Raw genomic sequence first — 12,451 nt, forward strand, 5'->3', positions numbered from 1 at the left:
ACCCTAACAAGTGTAAAGTCCTAGGCTTTTAAGTGGCCATGGGCATTTAAGGAGAGTACCCTTTATGATGGGATCACCCTCCTTACACTCTTGTTTATGGATGGATACGCGGGATACAATCAAATTCTCATGGAAGAAGAAGACATGGAGAAAACAACATTCATAACACCATGGGGTACTTACTGTTACACGGTAATGCCATTCGGGTTGAAAAACGCGGGTGCTACTTACCAACGAGCAGCGACTGCCTTACTCCATAACATGATGCACAAAGAGGTTGAAGTATATATGGACGACATGATTGTGAAGTCAAAAGGTCTCCCAGGACATCAAGTAGCCTTGAGAAAATTCTTCGAACGACTAAGAAAATACAATATGAGGTTGAATCCATCCAAGTGTGCTTTTGGAGTTACCTCAGGCAAGCTCTTAGGATATGTCATAACTCTAGAGGAATAGAGAAAGACCCGACTAAGATCAAAGCAATCATGTCAATGTCATCCCCCAAAACCGAGAAACAAATTCGAGGATTTATTAGCCGGTTGCAATATAAAAGTAGGTTCACATCAAAATTAACAACGATATGCGAACCAATATTCAAGAAGCTCAAGAAGAATTTACCAGTAGTATGGGACTATGAGTGTCAAAAAGCCTTTGAAAAGATCAAAGCCTATCTCGCAAATCCTCCTGTATTAGCACCAGCACTTCCAGGGATACCTCTTAGATTGTACTTAACAGTCACCAAAGAGACAATGGGAGCCATGCTAGCACAAGAAGTAGAAGGTAAAGAAAACATAATCTACTATCTAAGCAAAAAGCTGCTCGAGTATGAAGTACACTACACACCACTTGAGTAATTGTGCCTCGCATTGGTGTGGGCTGACAGGCTAAAGTCGTATCACCTAATCAAAAGTGATTCCTAAAACCACTAACTAATAATAGATAGGGAAGTAGGGTCGAATCCACAGGGAAACTGGTCTTTCTATTCCTAATTAATAAAAATAATCTAAATTATCAAGTAACCAATATGTAAATTTGGATATAAAACTAAACTACGCAGATTAAGAATAAGGAGAAAACAGTGAATAAAAGGTATAGGGAATAGGTTCACCAATAAATAATATTCTAGTGTAAAACATAATAATCAATCACCAATGCATAAATTAATCATATCATAAAGGGCTTTCGCTACGCATTACAATCACACAATTAATTTACCGGAAATAAATCTCATCTCTCAAATCTCGACCTAACCATTTATAAATTAACCTGCCTATTGAAACTACACCTAAACATCAATTCTCATCTCTCGAATCTCGAATAAATATTGTCAAACTCATGCATAAAAGATCTGCGCAAATCTAGTCACAGAGCATTAAATCAATCAATAGGAAATAAATCTAGCATTGATAATCAACAACAATAAATTACCCCTTCATATTATTTGTAGATCCCCACAAACCCTAGAAATAGAACTACTCTCACATAATTAAATCTAAACAAATCAAAGTAATAAAACAAGACATGATCAAAGGAATAAAAATAAATAACTAGGATTAAGAGAAAAGAAATTGTTACCAAAGAAATCTGGAATTAAAAATAGAGTTAAGAACAAAATATATGAGAGAGAAACTAATCTAAGAGCTAAGTAGAGAGAGAAAATCTAAGAAAGAATTAAAAAAGAGTAAAAGAAGGTCCTAAACTCGCTTAACGGAAAAGTATTTATACTAAGCAAGAATCCTAAACTAAAACAAACATAATCGTTGAAAATTAACTCCTTAAAATAACATGCGCCCGATCGGGCGAGGCACCGCCCGATCGGGCGTGCCTTTTTCCCTCAGGTACGAATCTCGCGCCCGGCCGGGCACGAGTTCGGGCGCCAGCCTTGCTTCCCTCGCCTGGCCGGGCGCGCCTCCAGGCGCCAGCCTCTTTGGCCGGGCAGCACTCTTGGGCCACTATTTGGATTTCGATTTGGCTTCAATTCTTCGAGCCAATCTGGATCTCCACTTCGGGTCTTTAATACTCGGTCCAAATGCCCCGGTATCACATATACCGAGCCCTTAATCACCGGTTCGATGACTCTAACCGGCCTTGGGCTTCAAAGATGGTCGTGCTCCTCTAATTTCCGTAGTTGATCCATGAAAGCCCGGGAAAATGCTCCAAAAGTGCAATTTCCTACAAAACTCAACCAAAACTACGAAAACACTAGAAAACACCAATTAGTAATAAAAGTGGCTCGAAAGAGCCAAAAACACTACTAATTATGACCAAGGGACGGGGGTAAAATACTATATAAAATAGACACATCAAACTCCCCCAAGACAAACATTTGCTTGTCCCTAAGCAAAGATCTCATCAATGAATAAATAAATATGCTTCACCCCAAAAAAAGTAAAAATCAAGCACAAACAATTCATGGTAAATCCAATAAACATGCTTCAAAGTCAACCAATCAAATCCATTCAATTACCCTTCCTCCCTAACAATTGTAAAATAGAGCAAACCACAAGAGCATATAGAATTCAAGACTAGTGCTCACACACTCTACTCTCAATTATGTGGCGAGTAAAATATGTACTCAATCGCTCTCCAACCAACCCTTTTATGTGAACAATGCCCTCCCAACTCACAACACTCGTGTGTATAAAAAAATGTACGCTCAACCTACTAGTCGACTCGAAATATGTCAAATCATAACTTGCATTGATAAACAACACTTTCACATTTATACAACTCTTATGCACAAAGGTCGGAAGGTCTTTAAAACTTGTAATGTAAGGCTAGGGGAAAGGGTAGGAATCATTTGGGAACAAGTGAGAGAAAAGCTATGCTTAAGGGAGAAAATCCTAGTAAAACCCATGATCAAAATAAATAATGATTAACATCTGCTACATAACCCACTCTAACAAAAATCCACCAAATATACTCCAATTATGAACAACAATCCCAACACTGACAAATTTCACTCATAAGATATAATAATGAAGAACTGGAATGAATAAACAAACTTTATTTTCCAAACTTGAATTTTTTCATTGAAGCTCAATTTTCTCTTTCTTTTAAACAACCTCCAACTAGAACATTTGAACATTGAACAATTTTTTTTTTTTGCTTTTTTTTTTTTTTTTTTTTTTTTTGAAGTTCACTTATTTTTTTCACTTTTTTTTTCTTGAATTTCTCTTTTTTTTCATAACATCATACTTTATTTTTTCAAGAAGATATAGCTTTCAAACTCATAAAAAATAAACATGATCAAGAACAAAATAACTTCTCAAAACCCACCCAAATTGTGCAAATAATAAGCACACTACAAACTCCCTCACCTCACTCACTAATAGCTCCCCCAAGCCAAGCTTGGGACTAGTAACCAATTGGGAAAAATAGACTTGTAATGTGGCTAATAAACAACAAAAAGTCAAGGCAACAACATGGGTAGCAAGAAGGGAACAAATGTATCTACAATCTTCTGAAGGCTACCTAAAAGAACAAATGCCTTCGTCCTCCACAATGTGCGTAATAATGAGTCATACAAACATTACTTATAGTTGCAAATCAATACTCAAATTCATTGACATACCAGGAACTAACACACATTCCTAACCATATCAACTAGTCAAGCACTATATTCACAATCAGTTGGGCAAAATTGACTCATGTTAAGGCATCTAAGCAATCAAAATTCAAATCATGATCAACTAATCCATAATGCTTATCATCATATACCAAGAATCAAAAAAAATTTTCTCAAGTAAGGGGCACAAGGAAGCATGATTTATAATTTATTGGAACGTATTTTTGGAAATTTTTTATTTTTCAATTTTTTTTGTATTTTTTCATATATAAGAAAGCAATAAAACTAACCTAGAAAGCAAAAAAAAAATCTAAACTAAGAAAAAACACCAAAAATAAAAGAAAAGAGAAAAAGAAAGATACCAAATCCAAAGTCTCCCCCAAGCCAGAATCTGACAATGTCCTCATTGGCTCGGGAACTAGCCCAACATAGCTAGTCCTCATCATCCTCATCCATGGAGCCGAGACCTCCACCTCCACTGCCACCTGCACCACCTGCACCAGAAAAGCTACCACAAAAAAAACCCAGCATGAAAACTCCCCCCCCCCCCCCCGCCGGTCCCCCGAAAGGAATGTCCAAGCCGTACCCATGGAAAGAAGAATAGTCGGTATAAATACCATGGGCAGTAGGATCCCTATCGTATCCCTGGGGTGGAGGCTGAAACCAGTCAGGGTGAATAGCATCGTCGGGAATGTTGCCCTGACGAGCATAATCATCGTACATAGGGTAAAGAGCTCTACCCTGGTTCCTCTCAAGGTACCCTATCCTCTGGTCAATGGAGCCTACCATCCTCCTAAGGTCAGTGTGGGAATGCTAAAGGCTTTGCTAAAACCACTAACTAATAATAGATAGGGAAGTAGGGTCGAATCCACAGGGATACTGGTCTTTGGATAAGATACCAAACCTCCTCATTGTTGTTGATTAGGTGATACGACTTTAGCCTCCGGGCGCTAGCCTCTTTGGTACCTATGTGGACTACTCTTCGGCCACGGTTATGGGATCGATGCTCCTTTTGGTGGACTTGGGGGTAATGTAGACCCTAACTATTTTACAGGTGGTTTGGGTTACGGAGGTGGTGGTTCGAGCCATGGAGGAGCCGGTTCTAGCCATGGGGGAGGCTATTCGAGGATGGATGAAGATGAGGACTACTTACTCTAGCTACAATCCCAATTCAATGAGGGCATTGCTTGATTTGGCTTAGGGGGTGATCTTGTTTTTGGTAATTCTCTTCCTTTTCTCTATTTATTTTCTTTCTAGTATAGTTTTATTTGATTTCTAGTGAAGTTTTTTATTGCTTTCCTATATTAAAAATACAAAAAAAATTGAAAAATAAAAATTTCCAAAAAAATGTTCCAATGAATTATAAATCATGCTTCCATGTGCCCCTTACTTGAGAAAATTTGTTTTGATTCTTGGTATACGATGATAAGCATTATGGATTAGTTGATCATGATTTGAAGTTTGATTGCTTAGATACCTTAACATGAGTAAATTTTGCCCAACTGCTTGTGAATATAGTGCTTGACTAGTTGATTTGGTTAGGAATGTGTGTTAGTTCCTGGTATGTCAATGAACTTGAGTATTGATTTGCAACTATTAGTAGTGTTGGTATGACTCATTATTATGCACATTGAGGAGGACGAAGGCATTTGTTCTTTTAGGTAGCCTTCAGATGATTGTAGATACATTTGTTCCCTTCTTGCTACCCATGTTGTTGCTTTGACTTTTTATTGTTTATGAGCCACATTACAAGCCGATTTTCCCCATTGGTTACTAGTACCAAGCTTGGCTTGGGGGAGCTATTAGTGAGTGAGGTGAGGGAGTTTGTAGTGTGCTTATTATTTGCACAATTTGGGTGGGTTTTGAGAAGTTATTTTGTTCTTGATCATGTTTATTTTTTATGAGTTTGAAAGTTATATCTTCTTGAACAAATAAAGTATGATGTTATGAAAAAAAAAAAAAGTTCAAGAAAAAAAAAAGTGAAAAAAAAGTGAACTTCAAAAAAAAAAAAAAAGAGCAAAAAGAAAAAAATTGTTCAATGTTCAAATGTTCTAGTTGGAGGTTGTTCAAAAGAAAGAGAAAATTGAGCTTCAATGAAAAAATTCAAGTTTGGAAAAAAAAGTTTGTTTATTCACTCCAGTTCTTCATTATTATATCTAATGAGTGAAATTTTTCAGTGTTGGGATTGTTGTTCATAATTGGAGTATATTTGGTGGATTTTTGTTAGAGTGGGTTATGTAGGAGATTTTAATCATTATTTATTTTGATCATGGATTTTACTAGGATTTTCTCCCTTAAGCATAGCTTTTCTCTCACTTGTTCCCAAATAATTCCTACTCTTTACCCTAGCCTTTCATTACACGCTTTAAAGACCTTCCGACCTTTGTGCATAAAAGTTGTATAAATATGAAAGTGTTGTTTATCAATGCAAGTTATGATTTGACATATTTTGAGTCGACTAGTAGGTTGAGCGTACATCTTTTTATACACACGAGAGTGTGAGTTGGAAGGGCATTGTTCACATAAAGGGGTTGGATGGAGAGCGATCGAGTACATCTTTTACTCGCCATATAAATGAGAGTTGAGTGTGTGAGCACTAGTCTTGAATTCTATATGCTCTTGTTGTTTGCTCTATTTGACAATTGTTAACAATTGTTAGGGAGGAAGGGTAATTAAATGGATTTGATTGGTTGACGTTGAAGAATGTTTATTGGATTTACCTTGAATTGTTTGTGCTTGATTTTAACTTTTTGGGGTGAAGCATATTTATTTATTCATTGATGAGAACTTTGCTTAGGGACAAGCAAAGGTTTGTCTTGGGGGAGTTTGATGTGTCTATTTTATATAGTATTTTACCCCCGTCCCTTGGTCATAATTAGTAGTGTTTTTGGCTCTTTAGAGCCACTTTTATTACTAATTGGTGTTTTCTAGTGTTTTCGTAGATTTGGTTGACTTTTGCAGGGATTTGCACTTTTGGAGCATTTTCCCGAGATATTATAGAGAAACTACGAGCATTGGAGAAGCACGACAAGTTTTTATAGCCCAGGGCCGGTTAGAGCCATCGAACCGATGATTAAGGGCTCGGTATATGTGATACCGGGGCATTTGGACCAAGTATTCAATACCCGAAATGGAGATTCAGATTGGCCCGAAGAATTGAAGCTCAATCGAAGCCCAAATAGTGGCCTAAGAGTGTCGCCCGGCCAAAGAGGCTGACGCCTGGAGGCGCGCCCGACCGGGCGAGGGAAGCAAGGCTGGTACCCGAACTCACGCCCGGCCGGGCGCGAGATTTGTACCTGAGGGAAGGGACTCTTTGCCCGATCGGGCATATTTTACTCGATTTCTGCCCTCTAGGTGCGCACCCGATCGGGCAAAAATTGTTACTAAAGATATGGTATCAATCACCAAAAGGAGCATCGATCCCATAACCGTGGACCGAAGAGTATTCAAGACTTTGGATTTGGTATCTTCCTTTTTCTCTTTTCTTTTATTTTTTGTGTGTTTTCTTAGTTTAGATTTTTTTTGCTTTCTAGGTTAGTTTTATTGCTTTCTTATATATGAAAAAAATACAAAAAAATTGAAAAATAAAAAATTTCTAAAAATACGTTCCAATGAATAATCATGCTTCCCTGTGCCCCTTACTTGAGAAATTTTTTTTTTTTTATTCTTGGTATATGATGATCAGCATTGTGGATTAGTTAATCATGATTTGAATTTTGATTGCTTAGATGCCTTAACATGAGTCAATTTTGCCCAACTGATTGTGAATATAGTGCTTGACTAGTTGACTTGGTTAGGAATGTGTGTTAGTTCCTGGTATGTCAATGAATTTGAGTATTGGTTTGCAACTATAAGTAATGTTTTTATGACTCATTATTATGCACATTGTGGAGGACGAAGGTCATTGTTCTTTTAGGTATCCTTTAGATGATTGTAGATACATTTGTTCCCTTCTTGCTACCCATGTTGTTGCTTTGACTTTTTATTGTTTATTAGCCACACTACAAGCTGATTTGCCCCATTGGTTACTAGTCCCAAGCTTGGTTACTAGTCCCATTGATTAGGTGATACGACTTTAGCCTGTCAAAATGTATTATTAGTTAGTGGTCGTTGTAGTATAGTGGTAAGTATTCCCGCCTGTCACGCGGGTGACCCGGGTTCGATCCCCGGCAACGGGCGCCAAATTTTGACAGGCTAAAGTCGTATCACCTAATCAAAAGTAATTCCTAAAACCAGTAACTAATAATAGATACGGAAGTAGGGTTGAATCCAAAGGGAAACTGGTCTTTCTATTCCTAATTAATTAAAGTAATCTAAATTATCAAGTAACCAATATGTAAATTTGGATATAAAACTAAACTACGGAGATTTAGAATAAGTAGAAAACAATGAATAAAAGGTCTAGGGCATAGGTTCACCAATAAATAATATTCTAGGGTAAAACATAATAATCAATCACCAATGCATAAATTATTCAGATCATAAACGGCTTTCGCTACGTATTACAATCACACAATTAATTTACCGGTATTAAATCTCATCTCTCGAATCTCGACCTAACCATTTAAAAATAACCTGCCTATTGAAACTAGACCTAAACATCAATTCTCATCTCTCGAATCTCGAATCAATATTGTCAAACTCATGCATAAAAGATCTGCGCAAATCTAGTCACAGAGCATTAAATCAATCAATAGAAAATTAATCTAGCATTGATAATCAACAACAATAAATAACCCCTTCGTATTATTTATGGATCCCCACAAACCCTAGAAATATAACTACTCACACATAATTAAATCTACACAAATCAAAGTAATAAAACAAGATATGATCAAAGGAATAAAAATAAATAAATAGGATTAAGAGAAGAGAAATTGTTACCAAAGAAATCTGGAATTAAGAATAGAGTTAAGAACAAAGTATATGAGAGAGAAACTAATCTAAGAGCTAAGTAGAGAGAGAAAATCTAAGAAAGAATTAAGAAAGAGTAAAAGAAGGTCCTAAACTCGCTTAACGGAAAAGTATTTATACTAAGAAAGAATCCTAAACTAAAACAAACTTAATCGTCAAAAATTAACTCCATAAAATAACACGCGCCCGATCGGGCGTGCCTTTTTCCCTCTAGTACAAATCTCGCGCCCGGCCGGGCGCGAGTTCGGGCGCCAGCCTTGCTTCCCTTGCCCAGCCGGGCGCGCCTCCTGGCGCCAGCCTCTTTGGCTGGGCGCCACTCTTGGGCCACTATTTGGACTTCGATTAGGCTTTAATTCTTCGGGCCAATCTGGATCTCCACTTCGGTCTTGAATACTCAGTCTAAATGCCCCGGTATCACATATACCGATCCCTTAATTACCGGTTCGATGACTCTAACCGGCCTTGGGCTTCAAAGATGGTCGTGCTCCTCCAATTTCCGTAGTTGATCCATGAAAACCCGGGAAAATGCTCCAAAAGAGCAATTTCCTACAAAACTAAACCAAAACTACGAAAACACTAGAAAACACCAATTAGTAATAAAAGTGGCTCGAAAGAGCCAAAAAACACTACTAATTATGACCAAGGGACGGGGGTAAAATAATATATAAAATAGACACATCATGGGCCACAACCAAGCTAAGACATTACATGCTCGTGCATACAGTCTTTGTAGTTTCCCGAATGGATCCACTTAAGTATCTATTCGAGATGTCTACTTTCAATGGGTGCATATCAAGATGGATAGTCAACTTAGCCCAGTTCGATGTGAGGTTCATGCCTCAAAAGGCCATCAAAGGATCCATGGTCTCGGATTTCCTAGCGGATTTTCCAATAGAAGATTCAACGCCAATACACGATAATGAATTTCCAGATGAAGACTTGATGGTTACAGAAGATGATACTTGGACTTTATACTTCGATGGAGCCTCAAACCAATGGCGTTGGAGTATTATTAGTGTCACCTAAAAAAGAGCACGTTCTAATCTTTATAAAGCAAGATTTCGACGTTACCAACAACGCTGCTGATTACGAAGCATGTGTGGTAGGCCTTGAAACAGCCTTGGCATTGGGAGTGAAGAAATTACGAATATTTGGGGACTCTTCATTGATCATCAACCAGATTTCTAAAAGATGGAAAGTAAGGAGTGAAAGTCTAGCCCCTTACCAAACTTATTTGGAAACTCTCACCAATCAGTTAGAAAAGGTATAATACACTTATCTACCTAGAGAGGAAAATCAATTTGCTGATGCTTTGGCAAGACTAGCCTCAATGGTTAGGATTCCTACGAAAATCGAGCAAATGCCTCTAACTATAGAAAAAAGGCACAAACCGGCTTATATTCAAACCATAGAAGATGATGAAGTAATCCAAGATGAAGAAGAAGAACAGTGGTATACGGATATACTTAACTATGTCACCAAAGGAGAATACCCTCCTTATGCTGACAAAAGAGCAAATTAAACCGAGCATTAAGACTCTTTGCTTCCCAATACATACTCATAGACAACGATTTACATAAAAGGGTGCCTAAGGGCCGAGCTCTCTTATGTGTAGGGAAAAAGGATGCCCAAAGAGCTATGAGGATAGTCCACGAAGGCATTTGTGGAACCTATGTTAATGGAAAAATGCTAGTCCAAAAGATAATGCGAGAAGGATACTATTGGACTACCCTGAATAGGGATGTCATCAATATGTAAAAAGATGCCCTAAATGCCAAATTTATACTAATTTACAACATGTTCCTCCATCTCTACTCTACACCTACACTTCACCATGGCTGTTCTCTACATGGGGAATTGATATCATTGGAAAAATTACTCCTCCTGGGACAGGAGGTCACGAATACATCCTAGTAGCAATTGATTACTTCACAAAGTGGGTTGAAGCACAATCATATGCTAAACTCACTGCAAAACATGTAGCACTCTTTATCAAAAGAAATATCATTTGTGGATACGGAGTCCCATATGGAAGGATAAGTGACAATGGAACTCACTTTCAAGCTGAGTGTGAAGAATTGTTACAAAAATATGGCATTCAACACCATCATTCTTCCCCTTATAGACCTCAAGCAAATGGAGCAGTTGAGGCAGCTAATAAAAATCCAAAGACTATCATCGAGAAAATGATAGAAAATTACAATGATTGACCTAACAAACTCCACTTTGCACTTTGGGGTTATCGCACGTCAATTCGCACATCAACAGGAAATACACCATTCTCCTTAGTTTATGTAATGGATACCGTACAACCTGTAGAGCTAGAGATACCATCTCTACGCATTGCATTAGAAAGTAAACTCGATGAAGTCTAATGGACTAGAGCAAAGTATGAAGAGCTAATTCTACTTGATGAAAAGTGACTAGAAGCTCTACATCATACCCAATGCTATCAAACCCGTATGGCTAGGCATTTTAATAAGAAGGTCAAGACGAGAAACATCAAAGTAGGAGACTTGGTGTTAAAGCATTAAGGTAAAATGTTTTGGATCCAAGAGGCAAATTTGACCTACTTGGTCCAGACCCTATATTGTCAAAACAATCCTATCAGGAGGTGCAGCAAAACTAACTGACATGAATGGCAATGAAATCTCAAACATGACGAACCTTGACCAACTTAAAAATTACTACCCATAATTACTTAAGTAAGACACTCAAGAGAGCTACGTTTGGCCTGATTCCTTAGGAAAGGATACGTAGGCAACCCTTTACGGGTGCGGCCACTTTAATTTTCACAAACCTCGCAACCTAAAAATAAAAAGAAATTCGACAGAAATTCGACGGAGTAGCAGCGTCACAAAAAAAAATTTTGTCGCCGGCCGACGGACTGCAACGCAAGGCGACAGTACCTGTCACCGGACGACAAACGGCAACAGCCAGCGACAGCCGCAAAACGGTGGCGTCGCTGTTCTGGGAGTACTTGGGAAAATTTCGGTGTTTTTTCGAAAAAATTTCGACTTCCGTACTCGAAAAAAATTCCGGGAAATAAAATTTTCTGTTTTCATTGCTTTAATAAATTAAATTTAAAGAAGTTGATTTAATTAAAAGGATGAAATTTCATAACTAAAATAAAATAAAAATTACATTATTGATGGAATTTAAATAAAATCTTAATAAAACAAATTAACTTTAAATTTAAAAACTAAGTCTAATAAATTGGAAGTTAAGTAGTGCTTCAATCTTTTTTCTCTTTCTTTGCTCTTTTCCAATTTTTATCTGCATCCTCTTCATCATCCATGACTTTAGCTAGTAGGCATCCTATAGAGGACCTACATTTAATTTTAGAGTAAATGGTTTCTCCCTTAGCTAGGACTCCATGTTTCTTTTCTACCCAAACCTTCTTCTCTGAAGTGTCAGCTTTTCTTTTCCCTTTATCTTTTGTGGAGTCTTTCTTCTTAGGCATCATAGGTGTTTTGAATTCAATTTTCTCACCCAAGCATTCCTTAACAGGAATCACCTTGTCACCTAGACGATTCTTTACATTGGATTTACTCTGACTTTTCTTCATGTCCTCTGAAGGCTTCTTAAGAAGCCACCTCTTTACATCATTGGGCAAGGAAGGAGGAACCTTTTGGGTAATCATTTCCCATAAAGGTCTAGCGCTCCATTATGCATCAAATTTCTCTACTTCTTGTGAAATAGGGAATTCGTAGGGACAACACAGATCCCCAGAAGGAATAGTATAAAGTAGGTCGTACTGTCTTTTTACCCTGCAGGGATAATAAAAAGTCATCATGGTTAAGCTTGGAAGACGGAAGAAAGGTTGCTTGTTGACACCAACCATCTTCTCTATTTTCCACCAAGAGATGACCCACTTGATAGCAAAGTTGCAAGAGGCAAAGACTTTATTCCACTCATGGCCCCCCATCCTAGAGAAGCGTTTCTTTCGCCTCACAAAGTAATTTGGAG

The 12,451-nt window shown here is 37.7% G+C and overlaps 1 non-coding gene across 1 annotated transcript; it reads left to right on the plus strand.

Moving 5' to 3' along the window:
- The first annotated feature begins 7,674 nt into the window (after positions 1-7,674).
- On the plus strand, positions 7,675-7,747 carry TRNAD-GUC (transfer RNA aspartic acid (anticodon GUC)). The gene has a single exon. It is a non-coding gene; the product is annotated as a tRNA-Asp (tRNA).
- The last annotated feature ends 4,704 nt before the right edge of the window (positions 7,748-12,451 follow it).

Source organism: Chenopodium album, chromosome 3 (assembly GCF_948465745.1).
Source record: "Chenopodium album chromosome 3, dcCheAlbu1.1, whole genome shotgun sequence".
Taxonomy (NCBI): Eukaryota; Viridiplantae; Streptophyta; class Magnoliopsida; order Caryophyllales; family Amaranthaceae; genus Chenopodium; species Chenopodium album.